Source organism: Capsicum annuum, chromosome 9, assembly GCF_002878395.1.
Source record: "Capsicum annuum cultivar UCD-10X-F1 chromosome 9, UCD10Xv1.1, whole genome shotgun sequence".
In the NCBI taxonomy this organism is placed as follows: Eukaryota; Viridiplantae; Streptophyta; class Magnoliopsida; order Solanales; family Solanaceae; genus Capsicum; species Capsicum annuum.
Genome location: NC_061119.1, coordinates 185461652 through 185479681, shown reverse-complemented (window position 1 = coordinate 185479681; position 18030 = coordinate 185461652).

Below are 18030 nucleotides of genomic sequence, written 5' to 3'. Positions count from 1 at the left end.
ATTCTGGTTCTCATTCTCTCTCGTCTTTTCAACCACGTAGACTTTTAACACTGACCTCACTGAATTACTAAAATAAGAACCCAACCGAACCTGATCGGTTATTTTGAAATATAGTATTCTCTGATTTTCAAAGGAGCTGTGCATATAGCTAATGACGAATTTTTCTGGTTGATAATTCAGTCCATAATAGCTGATGATTAAGTTCACAAAATCATCATACGAAAAATTACTTTGGACTATCATAGCTATCGTCTTTAGGATTTTACCCTCTTTCCAATGCCATGCATATCGATTGCTCTTCTCGATCTATTGACAATGAAAACACACCCCTATTGTTATTGATCCCTCCAATAGTGGTACCTAAATAAAGTCATTTGTTAAAAAAGTTAATAATGATATCATAATAAGATTAATAGTGATTTCATAGTACAGTAACATGAACCCAAACAGATGTGAAATCTGTTGCAACATGTGAAAAATATGTTGCAATAGGTCAGTGATCAGTTGCAACAGATTACTCACCTATTGGAATTCATGTTATGCTCCTAAAGATGATTCCAACAGATGAGTCATCTGTTGTGATAGGTGAATCATATGTTGCAACAGACTATCCATCTATTGCAATAGATGACGCACCTGTTGGGATAGATATTACAATACTAATGAACTTTAAAGATGATTCCAACAGATGAGTGACATGCTGCAACAGATAACTAACCTGTTGCGACAGATGACTTACCTGTTGCAAAAGACGATACTTCTGTTGGAATCCAGTTTAGCTTATATTACAACAGGTGACTAATCTATTGCAACAGATAAATATTCTGTTGCAACAGATGAATAATCTGTTGTAATAGAGGAGTTATTTGTCGTAACAAATGACCCATCTGTTCGGTTCATGTTACGGAACTATAGAACCATAAACATGAATCCAACATATGAGTCTTCCATTGCAACAGATGGCTCATCTGTCGCAACATCTGTTGCAATAGATGAGTGATCTGTTTAAACATATGGCTCTTATGTTGCATTCATGTTTGCATGCTAGCTATTATTGAAAAAATAGCACAATAAGTTACCTAGATGACAAATTCAACTAAAAATCATAATTTTACTTACCAAAGTCACCTATGAAGTAATGTCAAAGTGATGTACGAAACAAAATTTAACCTAAAAAAATTGATCAAGTAGCAGCAGTGACGGTAAAAACAACAACAATGGTCGACAAGAAGAAGATAAAGATGATAGTGAAGTAGAAGATGATGATAATGAAGCAGAAGATGATGAATAAAACAACAGCAACAATGAACGAATCACGAAGAGAGAGAAAACAACAACGGATGAGAAGAGAGAGAAACAGGCATTTTTTCCCTCCGTTTTTAGTTATATTAGGTTTTATATTTGGATCAAAGTGTAAATTAAAAAACCTTTTGGGCTATTCTCAAACTTTCCTACTTTCTTAATTCATAATCACCTCGACTCAATTATTAAAACTTGAGTCACCTACACCTCGTTTTCAAACTCTTTTGTCACTTTTAACTAAATTGTCCTACTTTCTTTGTCTCAATGTATGTAACACTGATGGAACTTAGAGAGTCAATTGAATTTTTTATTAAGTTTTACTTATTTTGAGTTGTTAATTATTGTGATTTATAGCACTTTATGTTATTTTCAAACAATATGTGTTAGTCCAATCTCAACTTATGTGATTGTGATAGTATATGGAGAATCAATCAAATTTTTTATATGCCGATAATATTTTAAACCTAAGAGACCTTATTATCCAAAATTCCTTGCCTCTTAAATAATTACTTAAAATTCCGAATTTTATATTTTACTCTTGATACATATGAATAAAACTCCCACCCTACTTTTACTCCACAATTAATGCATGCAATCTATTTTCTTTGAAGATTTTTTTTCAAATATTTCGTTCCCTAAAATCTCTCTCAAATTATCATCAATTGATACAACTTTCATCTCTTTACTGCAACTTCTTCACCAATTTCATTGTCTTTTTTTTAAAAAAAAAGTTATCATCTTTTCTTTTATCAATTTTGAATTCTTTTTCAACTTTTAAGTCAGTACCCATTAAGGAAAAAGGAGAAATTGAATAATGTGACAGTGACATATACTTTGTGATAGTGATTCATATTTTTAATTTATTTATAAATATTTCATACATTTAACGTATTCTTGACAAATATAAATTATTTATTTTGGTGTGAGATTGAATTTTTAATGGTTAATGAGTAATTTTACGAAATGTATTATTATGATACATCTGGAACCAGATATATCATTATGATATATCTAGAACTAAATGTATCATTTTCACAATTTGTGCCTAATTTTAATCCCTGTAATAATTGAAAATTAGTTACTTTCTTATTTAACTAACCACTAAATTACAAATGTACCACAATGCATATGACATATACTGGTGATACATATGACACAATGCATATGACATATTAAGTCAATACTGGTGATACATATGACATATACTTTGTGATAGTGATTCATATTTTAAATTTATTTATAAATGTTTGATATATTTAACATATGTTTGACAAATGTAAATTATTTATTTTGGTGTGAGATTGAATTTTTAATGGTTAGTGAGTAATTTTACGAAATGTATTTATTGTGATACATTTGGAACCAGATGTATCATTCTACGATTTGTGCCTAATTTTACTCTCTATAATAATTAAAAATTAGTTACTTCTTTATTTAACTAACCAGTAAATTACAAATGTATCACAATGCGTATGTATCAAGGCTAAAAATATGTATCACAAATTTAAAAATTCGAGATATGATGTAATTTGACAAATTATTGAGATAAAGTGTTATAACCCTTAAACATTACGGGATATATGTTAGTTACACTTTAAATAATATGTTACTTCCAGTATTTCAATTTATGTAGCTAATACATTACGGGATATATTTTAGTTACACTTTAAATAATATGTTACTTCCAGTATTTCAATTTATGTAGCTAATAGAATTTCAAGAATCAACAAACTTTTTTGTGTTCTTCAAATGTCTTAAACCGTTAATTATTGTAATTTATAGTAATTTTTATGTAATCTTTAAATACATAACAGATAAAAAATAAGAAAAATGAATTAAAATGAATAATAATAATAATAATTATATAAAAAGTAGACTTAATCGGCAAGCTGAAATGACAACAGTCAACTACTTCCCAAGCCACTTAGTAGTGTAATCTTGTGTCATCCTATCATTTTTTAAAATAAATTTTAATGTTTACAAGTTTAAATTAATGTATGCTTAAAAAAAAAAAAAAGTAGAAAATTCCATTTAGCGGGACGGTATGGGACGAGGAGTTTGTCATGCTAATTTCCGCGTAATAAATCATTAATAAAAAATATATTAGTCAAATTATACTTAAAGATCGTGCAAAACCCTATCCAAAAAACTAAAAAAGAAACAGAGGGAAACTTCACTTGTTCCAATCAGGTAGCAATGCATACTACTATTAATTGGCCATTAATGCTGACCTTCTTCCTGTTCATATCGAACGATAATGCTCTTCTCCCTACTTGTAAACAACACTTGCTCCTTAATGGTGAAAATCAAATATAAAAAATACAAAAAACTAAAATATAAATATAAGAAACCAAGAAAAAGATATTATGTAAAAAATTATAAATCTGTTCCTTCTTGATTTAAATATTCTTCTTTTGTTATTATTTTTATATCTTCTTCAGTTATTTGGTTTATTCTTATATCTTTTTCAGTCATTATTCATCTAATTCACTATCTATTTCATTATCTGTTTCATTCTCTGAAATTTCATATATACTATCTTCACTTTCTAATTCGTAATCTATATAATCTATCTGCATATATTCTGCACTTTCTATTTTTATTTCTAATATTTGTTTATTTTTTGGGTTCTCAAGTAACTTACAATCTCTTACTAAATGTCCTAATTTTCCGCAATTATAACAAGTACATTCTTTTATAGATTTCTTTTTCCTATATGGTCTTTTATGTTTATAATTTTTTACATAATATATTTTTCTTAGTTTCTTATATTTATATTTTGATTTTTTGTATTTCTTACATTTCTTATGTCTTTTTCTTTTCTTATAATATCTTTCTTCGCATCCAAATTGAGGTGCTATTTTATCTTTCCAACATGCTAAATTTCTTATTAATGTTTTTTCTAAAATCAAACTCTCCTCTCTATATTGAACAATAATCATACTCCTTTCTTTATTCCATGCAATGTCCATTTTGTCCTTGTAATTTCAATCTTATATTTATGTAATATCTTTTTATATTATATGTCATGACTATTTTTTTTAACATGGATATTTGTAGCATTTTATTTAAGTTTATTAACTTTATAAGCAAATTAATACTTTTTATAAATTTATCACAAAATTTAATGTTATTTTTTAAGATCGTTATTTTAGTACTATATGTATTAAAGAGTCAATTGGTGTGACGTATAATTATAATAATTCTGAGATAAAATTCATGATTATTTATCCTGCGTTTATTTAGATGTATTAGATAGTCTCAAAATTATTTACCACACCATTTATACCACAGTGATGAGATAAGTTATCACACATACATATTAATACAAATTATTTTGTAATAACTAATCCTGGAATAATTTGTTTCCAAACAATCCACCCCTAAGTGTGTATATATACATATATATGCACATGCATGTGCGTATATTTTCGTAGTTTATCACTCTCTTACTAAATTCGTTTTGTATTACTTAACTTTTTGTTGATATAACACAATCCTTAAGAAAATTTTACTTAGAGGTATATTTTGCTAAATAAACCTTATTAACGATAATTTGAAATTTTAAATTTGTCTATACTGTTACTTTATATAGTTATTTAACACTAAAGGGTAGAAAAAAACATAATACAATTCTCTTGATTTCACAAATTGAGCAGATAAATTAAAACATCTATTTTTAGTATGAGGATCAAGTGACAAGAAACGATATTATATATTGTCTATATCAGTAAATAAGTTGTGATTGTCATTAATAGAGTATTACATATTTTATAATTTATATAAATAAATATAATATTTAAAATTTGACCTTATTTTTATTCGAGAAAAACATCTAGTTCCCCAAACTATGTCTGAATTTGCTACGACACACGTCAACTGCACGGGGGTCCTATTACCCCTTAAACTAAATTTTAGCATATTTTTGTCAATCTTTTTAGCTAACGTGATACGTTTTGTCAATCATTTTAGATAGTGTGACACCTTTGATGTGAGCTCCATTTTATGTAATAAAGGTGCCACATTAGCACAAAAAAATGATAAAAATACGCTAAATTTGAGTTCACGAGATAATAGGATCCCTGTAAAATTGGAGTGTGTCGTAAAAACTTTGACCATAGTTTGGGGTGGTACTAGAGGCTTATCTCTTTCATTTATTGTTTGTATTTTCTGCATTGAAATATGGTTATAAAATTAGGATTACTTATTATTTTCACTTGTAAAATAGGTATTATAGTTTTGATTATTATTAATAAAACTAATTTTCTTATTATGCTAATTTACTTCATAAAGATCATCATTAGCTTACATACTTAATTAGTATTTCTTACTTTTTTTCCTAGAAGATAATGTTTATGTTTTTATGAAAATTTTGTTATATGATTTTTTTTTTAAATGAAAATATGATGATTTTAAAGAAGTTAAAAAAAATAAAAAAAATTAATGATAAAGGATAAAATAGGAATTTTAAAAATTCAATTAGGATAAAGGGAGAGTATGATTATTGTTCAGAGTTGAGGGGGAGTTTGATTTTTAAGACAAAGTTGGGGAGGGAAAATGATTTTGACCCTTCCTTAATATATTATTCTATTCCCTCAACTAATCCATGAATTCGTCTGTTTTTATAATTCTTTGACCGTATATTGTCGATTTAAAAAGGGGAAAGGACAAAAACGGCACTTCAAATTAAATTATTTCCTTGAAAATGGCCATAGAATTTAAATTCTACTTTGTAGCCATTTTAATTTACTAACTATTTCTACAACATTTTTACACAACTTTTATACAGGTTTTATACAAATCTTATACATAAATATTCTATACGAAAATTATACAGTTTTGATACATAATTTATATAATAACTGTACATTTGCACTTCAAATTAAACTATTTCTTTGAAAATGACCATGGAATTTAAATTTCACTTTGTAGCCATTTTAATTTACTGACTGGTTCTATACCGTTTTTACACAACTTTTATACAGGCTTTATACAAATCTTATGCATAAATATTCTATACGGAAATTATACAGTTTTGATACATAATTTATATAATTACTGTACTTTTTTTACACTTTTTATACAAAATTATATAATTTGTATACACTTTCTTTATATTGTACATATACATATTTGATAGAACTATACAATTTCTATACATATATCTTATATAGATTCATATTCTATTTAATAATTATATCATTTTTATATAATTTAATTATTATTTCTAAACAATAAAAAAAATATAATATTTGATCAATTTAAAAATTTATAGTAAAAAAAATTGAAATATTTTTAAAAGAGCCGAATTGTCCAAGTTGAATATTGTATCAGTATTGTATATAGACTGTATCAATATCGTATATGGACTGTATATGGACTACGTGGATCAAAATGACCTAAATTGGGAATGATTAGGAAATGGCCATAAAATGATATTTGTTTAGCCGACTGGACATTATTTGTCCAAATATCAAACTTGGGCTATAATTGGGCTATTATTTTTTAAAAAGGTTGTAGAGTGTCCTTTTCCCATTTGAAAATAGAAGTTTGACTCAAATGTCATAAGTTTGGTAAATTAAGGGATACTTTCTCCATTTTAAAATAATTAAATTGCTGAGGTATTACACATCTCCTAAGAAAAAAACTTTTAGGATATAAATGGTAGGTTACTTTCCACTATTATTCTTTTAATAGTTCTTAAATTACTCTCCTTGAAAATGTGAAATACTTAAGAACCTCATTAAATAAAAGAGTAAAATTAAAAGAAATTTCTAACATGTCTCTTAAAGAATGAATAATTCATTTATTTTGGACATTAAAAAATGGGCATTTTACATAAATCACAACATTTTGCTACCTAATTATTCTCTCTCCCAATTTTTATATTAATTACGTGATATCCCGGATATGATTCATTATTTAATCTCCAGTAAAAGTGCCTAGTAATTAACACACTCAATTTAAGATTGTGTCTGTTTAATTACATAAAATCTGTAACAACTTCTTTATTTGAAATTTGAATAGTCAAATCAAGCTTCATCAATCATTATCTTCAAAAACTAATTCCTCCTCCAATCATTCATTTTATGTTCATCATAAAAAATCTCATCTCCTGTGTTCAGAAAAAAATTAAATACAATATAAGAATTTGATGTCTCAAAAGTACAAATCTCATATCCCATATATATCTTTCTATGTAAAAAAAATTAATGTATCAGGAATGCGAAATTCATATCACACACATATATTCAATGTAAGAGGTGTAAAAAATTTAATGTATCAAGAATGTGAAACCCATATCACATACAAATCTTTTTATGTATCAAAAAACATTTAATAGTTTGATCAGAAAATATATCTATGTATTATAATCAGTATATTAAATGTATTAGGTATAAAAATGAACCAAAATCAAATATAGGTTGAATTATATGTCAGAAAGCATGCAATGTCTTATTAACCTTGGTTCTATATATCAGACATATTATATTGAATGTATTAGGTGTAGAAAGAATCAAAATCACGCCTAAATTTTATGATGTATCAGAACAGTCATCTGCAACGCATCTCTATTATTATCGAAATCCCCAATTTGAAGACTTGTTTATTCATATGATACATTACATTAAGAAGAATACGTATAATTCATACCTTTGATTAAAAAAAAGTTTTTTTAACTTGTTTTTTTTTCGTCTTTGCAGATGCAATAATATGCTTCTTATTGCTACTACCAGCAATCTCCCGTAGTTTCTTCATCATAGTCAGATACTTACGATACTTCAATCTATTTTCACAAAAAGTCACTGTCTTTGTAATCAAAAAAATTATGAAAAGAAACTTACCTCCTATAAATTTGAAGAAGAAAGATAATGGAGGTTGTAATTGAAAGTTAAAACTTGAATGTTGAAGTAGTGGCTGATAACACAGTTGAAATTCAAAATTGTTGAGTTGGTGAAAAATATCGGATACTTCTCCATGATTTTAGGCTAGTTTTGAGGAGCAGGGGCGCGAAAATAGGATGGGTTGTAATGTATTAGCAAATATTAGGGTTTTATGAGTTAGAAGAAATTTTTGTAATAAATTTAGTGGGATGGATTTTAAGTAATGATGAAGAGTTAAGGTGTGATTTTAAGTAATTTTTTCTTAAAAAATAGCTCAATAATTCATTAATTTTGGAATGGCGGGACTACTATAATAAGTAAGAGATTAAAACTTCAACATGTGTGTTCTTCCTTAATACAACTCCAATTAAATCACAAAGGCACATAATTTCTGAAATGAAGAAAATTTCTATTAGTGCGTCCAACTTTATTGTAATTTTTCTTATTTTATCGTTGTGTTTGCAAAGCGAATCGAGGACGTTAAACTTGGCCTCCACTGACAGTTTCAACGAGACGAGTCATGTTCTACGAGGTCGCTAATACTCGTGATCATCAATACGAATTTTCTTTCTTCTTCTTGCTGTTTTTAATGAAAGATTTCTAACATTGAATTGTTTTCCTCTTTCATGTAGATATGGAAGTCCACCTGGCGATCACAGTAGTTCAGTTGATCAGTTCGATTCCACATTATGTTGAAATAATGAAGAACCAAAAAGAAAACTGGTCCCAACTTTCGTAAACACATTATATTATTCTTGTGGTTTTGTTTAGTTCCAAAACATTTATATTTGACTTTTATGAAAGAAAAAAAAAGTGAAATTATTATGAACTCACTTAAATGTGTATGTCCATTCAATTTTTGTACACAGTTTATTTAATGAACCGATGAACTTATTCAATGTCATACTAACAAGGCTTACGTTATCGATAACTCTTTAAATTTATTTGAAAAATTCACTTAGATACCTTAACAGATCCAATTTTCTATTAGTCACTTCAATATTAAAAAATATATACTTATTAAACACAAAATGAATATAAGCACAAAATATATGATGCGTGAGATTCACGTTCAGGTCTTATAATAAAACAACGAATAAAATTATGGCACGTGACATGTGAACTCAAATAATTATGAAAAATAGATTTTTATCTTTTTAAAATAAAGAAACAATTCGTTTTAAATATATTCAACTAATTTTAATTTAAAAAAGAAAAAGAAAATGTTAAGGAATAACAAAAAGGGAAGAAAGAGGATTTTTCTCTTCTTCACCATTAACAGCAACAATAAGAGAATGGAGAAACTTCCCCATTAGAACCCAAAATTAGCAACAACAATGTACTCCCTCAATTCTCCACCAGATTAACTTCGCCAGTTCTTGTTTTTCGACTAATCTTGTTGGAAAATGCTTCCCATCAGAAAATTCCTCCGATCAATCACCATCGAGTTCTAATTCAGATCAAAGCTTTGATTCCCACTAACTCAAGCTTCCGACAAAATTCCAGCAGTGAAAGACCACCACCAAAATTTCCAACAACAACACCCAGGAACGCACGCCACAAGAAAAAGAGAGGAAGCAATCGAAGAGAAAAACTGAACTAATAATCAAGCAACATAGAGCTAATTGAGGGTCTGATTCGAGGTCTCGGTCAAAGCTCGTTAATTTGATTGATGTTGAAACAAAAATTCAGAGAAATCTGAGGTTTAATTCTACCCTTGTTTTTCTTAATTTCAACTCTGTATATCTTCAAGATATATATCTTTTAGATTCAACAAGTACGATGATTTGTTGTAATTTTCAAAAAATATAAAGATTGTTGTTCATGGCTATTTGCAGTAAAAAATTAATGTATATTCATGGCGAAATTTATTGGTCATCTATTTAATTCTACTTTTTATTTTATGGATTACATAATAGTTTATGAATAAAAAATTTATTATTTTAATAAAAATTAATGGAGTCATAAAAAGAAAAATAAGTGAGATTATGCAGTTGACCACTTGAAAGAGAAGAAGAAAGAGGGAAAACATATTTGAAAATAAAAATAACTGAAAAATAAGATAAAAAGGAAAAGATTAATTTGAAAGTAGAAATTTTCTGCATTCACGCACTTAACAACATGTGCACAATACTTTTTGTGTCATAGGTACATATTTCTTAATATTGGAGTATCTAATAGGAAAATGTAGGTGCCTAAGTAAATTCCCTGAACAAGTTTAAGGGGATGTCAATGAATTAAGTTTACTAATGAACAAGTTGAAGGAGATGTCGATGACTTAAGCCTACTAATAAAGAGTTGTAACTTAATTAGGATAATATTTATATTCCTTCCTTTCCTCTTTACTTATTACCTTTTTTTCAAAGTCAAATCATATGTAACTAGCATTTTAAGATGTATTTTTTAATCATATTAATATGAGAAGGATTGCAACTTATAGTATTTTTATATAGTTTTGAATATCTAAATTAAAATATTAAATTAACCAAATAGCTCAAAGATTAGTCAAACTAACTTTCTTGAAGTGAAACGTGATAAATAAAAATAAACGGAGTACATAACTTATAAAAGGTGTTCTTAATTTGTTGTTTTGCTAACAAAATTTAAGTATACAGTTTGACCATCTCTATTTGAAGCACACTATAACAGAGTTTGACTTTCACTAAGTACCTTGTGCTGCACTTGACAACTTACTTCTGAATTTTTCACGATCTTGCAAGTTCAAGTAAGCCGTTTTGACACTATATCACTAAGAGAATGCTAATTTGAAGAAAGATACAGGAAAATTTCTAAAGTAAGTTTTTTTTTATTGCTCAAGTATTGAAAGATTTTTGCTTGATGATTTTACAAATAAATGCTCCTCTATTTATACTAGTCATCTACAGGCTAAAGTGTAAATAATAATTGCTATGCAAGTCCCTACATATTTACACTTAGGTTCTTTCTCTAGAACTCTCTACATGCTTAAAATATTGTAAGCACATGCTATACAAATCTATGGAATTCTAAAATTTTCAATGAGAAATCTCTCTATTTTTCTAGAGTATTCCATTAAGCCTTCCTCATAATGATTTTTGTTTCATTTAGCACCAACATGGCATAATGACGTGGTAAGTCATAACATTCTCTTTCACCTGATTTTGCGATGACTGCAGTGCATTGCTGCTGGATAAACTCTCGAATCTTATCCTTGAATTTCTACAAGCCTTCATATCATTTCCATGTGGCTTCCTTAGGATATTTCCCCTTTCAATGTAATGGGAACATAGCAATGGCCTTTTGTCCTTGCTTTTGCTAAGCCTGATATTCAATTATAGCCTCAATCTGCCAATCATGTGAGGCGATGATAGTAATAGGTGCCCCACTAAATTGACCTAGGCTGGATCATTCTTGTCTTCATGGTATGGCTTCAACACGCTAGAATGAAAGACAAGATAAACCTTAAGATGATATGGTAGCTCTAACTTATATGAGATCTTTCCCACCTTGGCAACGATCTTAAACAACCCCTCATACTTTCGTACCAAGTTTGGGTGCATGCTCATAGTGACTTAAAGTGTCTTGCATTACATTTCACCAAGACCATATCCCCAACCTTATAATCTATGGAACAACAGTAGCCATCGGCAAACTTCTTCATCTTCTTTGGTGCCTTGTCTAAGTAGGACTTAGCAATGTGTAATACACATAAGATCCTAAGCTCGATTCAGCTCATAGTTGCATGTTTAAGGGGTCCAAGGCTTGAAATTTTCACTAAATATTGAGGACTTAGTCTTTTTCAAGACTTCTAAACTTCGATGATTTTATTTTTAACCTTTCCGACATTGGGACGTTGATTTTTTAGTTGATCATGATCGGGGTTGTTCAAAGTATATCTCGGGTGAGTTTTGAAATTTTTGGACGAGCGTAAGGGAGTGTTTGGTAGACCAAAATAGTAGCACCATCTGGATAAGAGGGTGTCGCCTCCTCTATTCCGTTGAGGTTAGGCAGGTGCCACCTGGTCCAGTCTGTCGGGGTAAGGCCCAGCCTAGTCCCCCGCTACAGAGCCCACGTCGCCCCCTTCCTATTCAGCCCAGCTTTTATTCCATGGCATTTTGAGGGTTCTTGAGTCATTTCCCTTCACGTAAACCGTCCATAACACAAATTTTGGGCTTCCAAAGAGCATTATTTGCACTTTTAATCAGAATTCTCTCAAAAGAAACCCTCCTCTTCCCCAAGAATAATTCAAGCTTCATTCTCAAGGAATCAAGGAATTCAAGCTTCAAGTTCAATAAATCTTTAATAATTCATCTAGTGAGGTATGAGGGATGTTCATCCATGGTTACTTTCTACCCATGGATCCCGAAAACCTCTTCTTTGGTTTAAATATAAACTTGCCCATGATTTTGAAGTTCCATGTGTTCAAATTGAGTTTAATTCATAGTAGTTCGATTCAAATTATGTTTTAGTATGATTTTGTGGAAAGTATTGTTGACTTACATTTTAATTTTTGATTTTCCATGTTGATCCAATCGAACTCCTTATCCAAGAGTTGAATTGCGAAGGTATCTATGAATTCATGATATTTTAGCACGTCTTACTACATATCCATGATCAAGTTCATGATTTAATTATGTTTGATGAAATATTTATGTTTTGGGTCTTGAACCATAATCTTATACTATATCTTCAAAGCTTTATTATCATGGTTATGATCCTTCAGTGTTGGTGGGTTGTAAATACCTGTCACCTAGTTGTTTTACATGATTTCAGCATCTCAAAAATGGTTTTAGTTAAACCATGAGTATTATCATTCATTCAGTTGTTATGATCAGACCATGATGAGTAATGCCAGTTGTTATGCTCAGTTGAATTTAATTCAGTTCAGTTCAGTATTAGTGTCGTTCAGTTGGGAGTAACACTTAGCACCGAGTAAAGGTAGGGATGACGTCTCCCCCGTCAATTAGGCATAAGACGTTAGTAACAGTCCCTAGGTTCCAGACCTATGGCTCCATTGTAGATTATGATGAGTCCTCCATCATTTAGGCATGACACCCTCATCTTTTGAGTCTCCAGCTCAACCTTGTGGATCCACATTGTTAGTCAGTATTAGTGCCCTTGGCTAGGTACCAACACCCTTCTAATTGGGGTTACAGATTAGACCCCGATACCTCAGATCGAGGTATGTTGATTATACCTAACTCCCACAGTCCCAGTATAGTATTCAGTGTATTTCACCTTAGATTTGCTTGACCAAGTGTACAGACTTTAAGATATTCAGTTTTACAGCTTCCAGTCTTCCATACTACAAATTATCTCAGTAACATGACAGATATATATACTTGGTCTTGTATTCTAAGATCTTTACATATTTATGCTGCATTTTATGCTCATTTATATCATGCATCTCAGTCATGTCCTCATCCTACATACTAGTATATTGAAAGTACAAACTGTATACATTCCTTTGTTCTATGATGACTTATATCATAGGTTAGGAGTCTCAGTTTACCGATATCTTTTAGGCAACCCAGCGTAATCCAGCATCTGCAGCGGTGAGTCCTTATCCATCGAGGACATCTTACATTTGTTCAATTATTTTAGCATTTCTTATATTTATTTAGGCGGAGATAGTTGGGGGGGTTTTCCCATCAACTCCTCATGAAGTTAGATGCTTTCAGACAATCAGTTAGATAGTCAGTCAGTTATTTCAATATTATTATTTCTCACTGATATTTCAGACTTGTCATTTACATATATTTAGTAATTCAAATTTTTAGTATTTTTATTTGTTTATCTTCCACATAAGTTATATCAGTGCCATTTTATTCAGTGCTCACATCAGGTACCAGCTCACAGGTTAGCTTGTGGTCACTTGTGACCGTAAACACCATTCTCGCAACTAGGGGGTAGCCTTGGGTCATGGAAAAACTTGGTATCAGAGCCTAAGTTTTAAAGTGTCCTAGGGAGTCTAAAATTCGCATTAACTAGAGTCTTATGTATGGGTGTGAAGTGCGCCACATTTATGTATAAGAGGCTTTGAAACATTTTAGAAAAGTGTCCCTTCCTTCAGTGTTCATATCATGCGAAAGAGCATCAGCTCTATTTAAAATCTCTTTCTAACCCATTATTTGTACCGTTTACAAACAATACCTCCTAGAAAAAATAATGGAAGTAGGAATGGGGATCAACCCGCACCACTACCTGTTCCAAAAAATCCCTTGAATGAGCATGTTTCTCACGCCGAATTCAGGGTCGCTTTCATGACATGAGCCCATTTAGTAGTTTCTTAGAACAAACAACAATCTATTTCCCCATCTAATCCAGAGGTAAATACAGTTGTAGCTAGGATTTAGGATTTCACTCGGATGTATCCCCCTTTTTTTTATGGGTCCAAGTAGGAGAAAGATCCACAAAAGTGTCTTGATATGGTTTAAAAGGTGACTGATATCATGGGCGTCACTTTGAGTGAAAGTGCAGAGTTGGCTGCATATCAGTTGTTGGATGTAGCTCACACTTGGTTTAAGCAGTGGAAGGAGGAACGGAGTGTGAAGGCAGGTCCTATTAAGTGGGAGGAGTTCGCCACAGATTTCTTAGACATATTCTTTCCATTATAGTTAAGGGGAGCTAAGGTACAGGAGTTCATCAATTCAAACTAAGGTAGTATGAGGGTGAAGGATTACTCACTTAAGTAAACTCAGTTGGCGAGGTATGCTCCTACTATGGTGGTAGACAATAGGTCTAGAATGAGTAAGTTTGTGTTTGGTGTAGCTGATAGTATGATTAAAAAATGTCGAACCGCTATGTTTATTAAGGAGATGGATTTATTTAGACTTATGGTTCATGCTCAGTAGATTGAGAAGAAAAAGCATAAGAAGAGAGAGAGACAGAACAAGAGGTCCAAAATAGGTACTTTTAACTTTTCCAAGCCAAGGAAGGACAGAGGGTGGTAACCGTTCTCAGTTTCGTCAAAAGTTTTTAACCCCATCTCTATCTTCAGCTAGTGTGCCAGTGCCTAAGTTCAAGAAAAAAAATTGGAATAGAGCGCTAGGCTCTAAATCTCAGGGCAGTATGAACAATAGACGTACTAATTCTCTTTGTTAGAAGTGTGGTAGGAATCATCTAGGTGAATGTAGGGTGGGCAGTGATATGTGTTTTTTATGTGGCTAGCTAGGCCATAGTATGAGGGAGTGCCCCGTAGGTATGTGGAAGGGTAGAAATGATCACCCGCAGGGTCAGACTAATTCTTCAGTAGCACCAGCAGGTCGCTCGACTCAAAATGGCGCCACTTCTAGTGCCACCAGTGGGCAGCGCCAAAATAGGTTATATGCACTCCCGACTCGATAGGATCAAAAGAGTTCTGGTGATGTGGTTATGGGTACGTTACAGATCTTCTATCTTCATGTTTATACATTGTTAAATCTCGAAGCTTCACTTTCTTTTATGACTCCTTACATAGCAGTAGACTTTGATGTCAGTCCCAAAACTTTAGCAGAACCCTTTTCGATATTTACTCCAGTAGGTAGCTCTATTGTAGCCAGGAGGGTATACAGGAACTGCCCAATTATAGTGTCTCAGAACGTTACTTCAGTTGATTTTGTGGAGTTAGATATGAAGGATTTTGATGTCATTCTTAGCATGGATTGGATCTACTCATAATATGCCTCAGTCGATTATAGAAACAAAGTTGTCCAATTTCACTTTCCCAATGAACAAATTATTGAATAGAGGGGTAGTACCTCTGTGCTTAAGGGTTAGATTATTTCTTACCTTAAGGCAAGAAGTATGATATCTAAGGGGTGTATGTACCATCTTGTTTGAGTCAAGGACTCTAGTTTTGAGATTCCGAGTCTTGAGTTAATTTCAGTAGTAAGGAAATTTCCAGACGTGTTCCCTGAAGATCTTCCCGGAGTTCCTCGCGAAAGGGAAATTGCCTTCGAAATAGATCTCCTTCCAAATACCCAGCTTATATCTATTCCACCATGTAGAATTGCTCCAGCTGAACTTAAAAAATTAAAAGAGCAGTTAAGAAATCTCTTAGATAAGGGTTTCATCAGGCTGAGTGTCTCTCCATGGGGCTCTCCAGTCTTATTCGTGCGTAAGAAAGATTGTTCCCTCAGAATGTGCATCAATAACCATGAGCTGAACAAAGTCACAATCAAGAAAAGTATCCATTCCCTAGAATTAATGACTTGTTCGACCAACTTCAGGGTGCTAATTATTTCTCTAAGATAGAACTCAGATCCGACTACCATCAGCTTAGAGTCAGAGAATGTTACCTTCCAAAGACAACTTTCAGGACTCGATATGGTCACTTTGATTTTCTAGTCACGTCTTTTGGACTAACGAATGCCCCTGCAGCTTTCATGGACTTGATGAATAGAGTGTTTAAGCAGTACTTGGACATATTCGTCATAGTATTTATTGATGATATCCTTGTCTATTCCCGCAGTGAGAATGATCATGCAGACCATCTGAGAATTGTGTTATAGACCCTTAGAGCTCATTAGTTGTTTGCTAAATCCAGTAAGTGCAAATTTTGGATAAGATTAGTAGTTTTCCTTGGACATATTATTTTCGGTGATGGCATCCGATTTGACTCTTAAAAGACCAAAGTAGTGAGAAACTGTTCTAGACCCATTTCTTTATCAGACATCAGGAGTTTCTTGGGCTTGGCTGGTTATTATAGACGGTTTGATGAAGGTAGTGAAGAGATTTGGAAAGAAAAGGAAACTCAGTCCTCGTTATATTAGCCCATACATAATCTTGATCCATTTTGGGAAGGTAGCTTACGAGCTAGAGTTGCCTACAAATTGGCGTCACTACATTTGGTATTTCATATTTCCTTGTTGAAAAAATGTATTGGTGATTTAGATATAGTTGTTCTTTTAGAAGATATGGATGTTAAAGATATCCTTTCCTATGAAGAACTCCCAGTTGAGATCCTTGATTGTCAGGTTCATAGACTAAGAAATAAAGAAGTCCCTTTGGTTAAAGTTCTTTGGTGGAATCAGTCTGTTGAAGGAACCACTTGGGTAGAAGAAGTAGATATGCGAACCAAGTATCCTCACCTATTCTACGCAAACCTAGACTCAGCTTGAGGTAATGATCTTTCTTAGATTGAATCTTTTTAGTTCTCAGTTTCAAATATGTAACTAATCTCATGTCATTGCATGCATTCATGAAGTCAGTTCTGTTCATGTATCATATTTCAGAATCAGTTATGTAATCATGTTTCAAGTTGTGCATGTTCGGTATATGATCTCAGTTTTCTCAGTAGTCTTAGTCTAATCAGTCTCATTCGAGGATGAATGTTCCCAAGGACGAGATAATGTAATACCCTATAAGATCCTAAGCTTGATTTAGCTCATAGTTGCATGTTTAAGGGGTCCAAGACGTGGAATTTTCTCTAAGTGTTGAGGACTTAAGTCTTTTTCAAGACCTCTAAACTTTGATGATTTTATTTTTGACCTTCTCGACCTTGGGACGTTGATTTTTAAGTTGATTCATGATCGGGGTTGTTCAAAGTATGTCTCTAGTGAGTTTAAAAATTTTGGGATAGAGTAAGGGAGTGTTTGGTAGACCAAAATAGTAATACCATTGGGATAAGTGGGTGCCGCCCCTCCAATCCGTCGGGGTAAGGCGGGCACCGCCTGGTCTAGTCTCCCGCTCTAGATCTCGCGTATCCCCCTCCTTATTCCACCCAGCTTTTGTTCCTTGTCATTTTAAAGATATTTGAGTCATTTCCCTTTGCCTAATCCGTCCATAACATGAATTTGGGGCTTCCAAAGAGCATTTTTTGCCCTTTTAATCACAATTCTCTCAAGAAAAACCCTTCCTTGCCCAAGAACAATTAAAGCTTCAT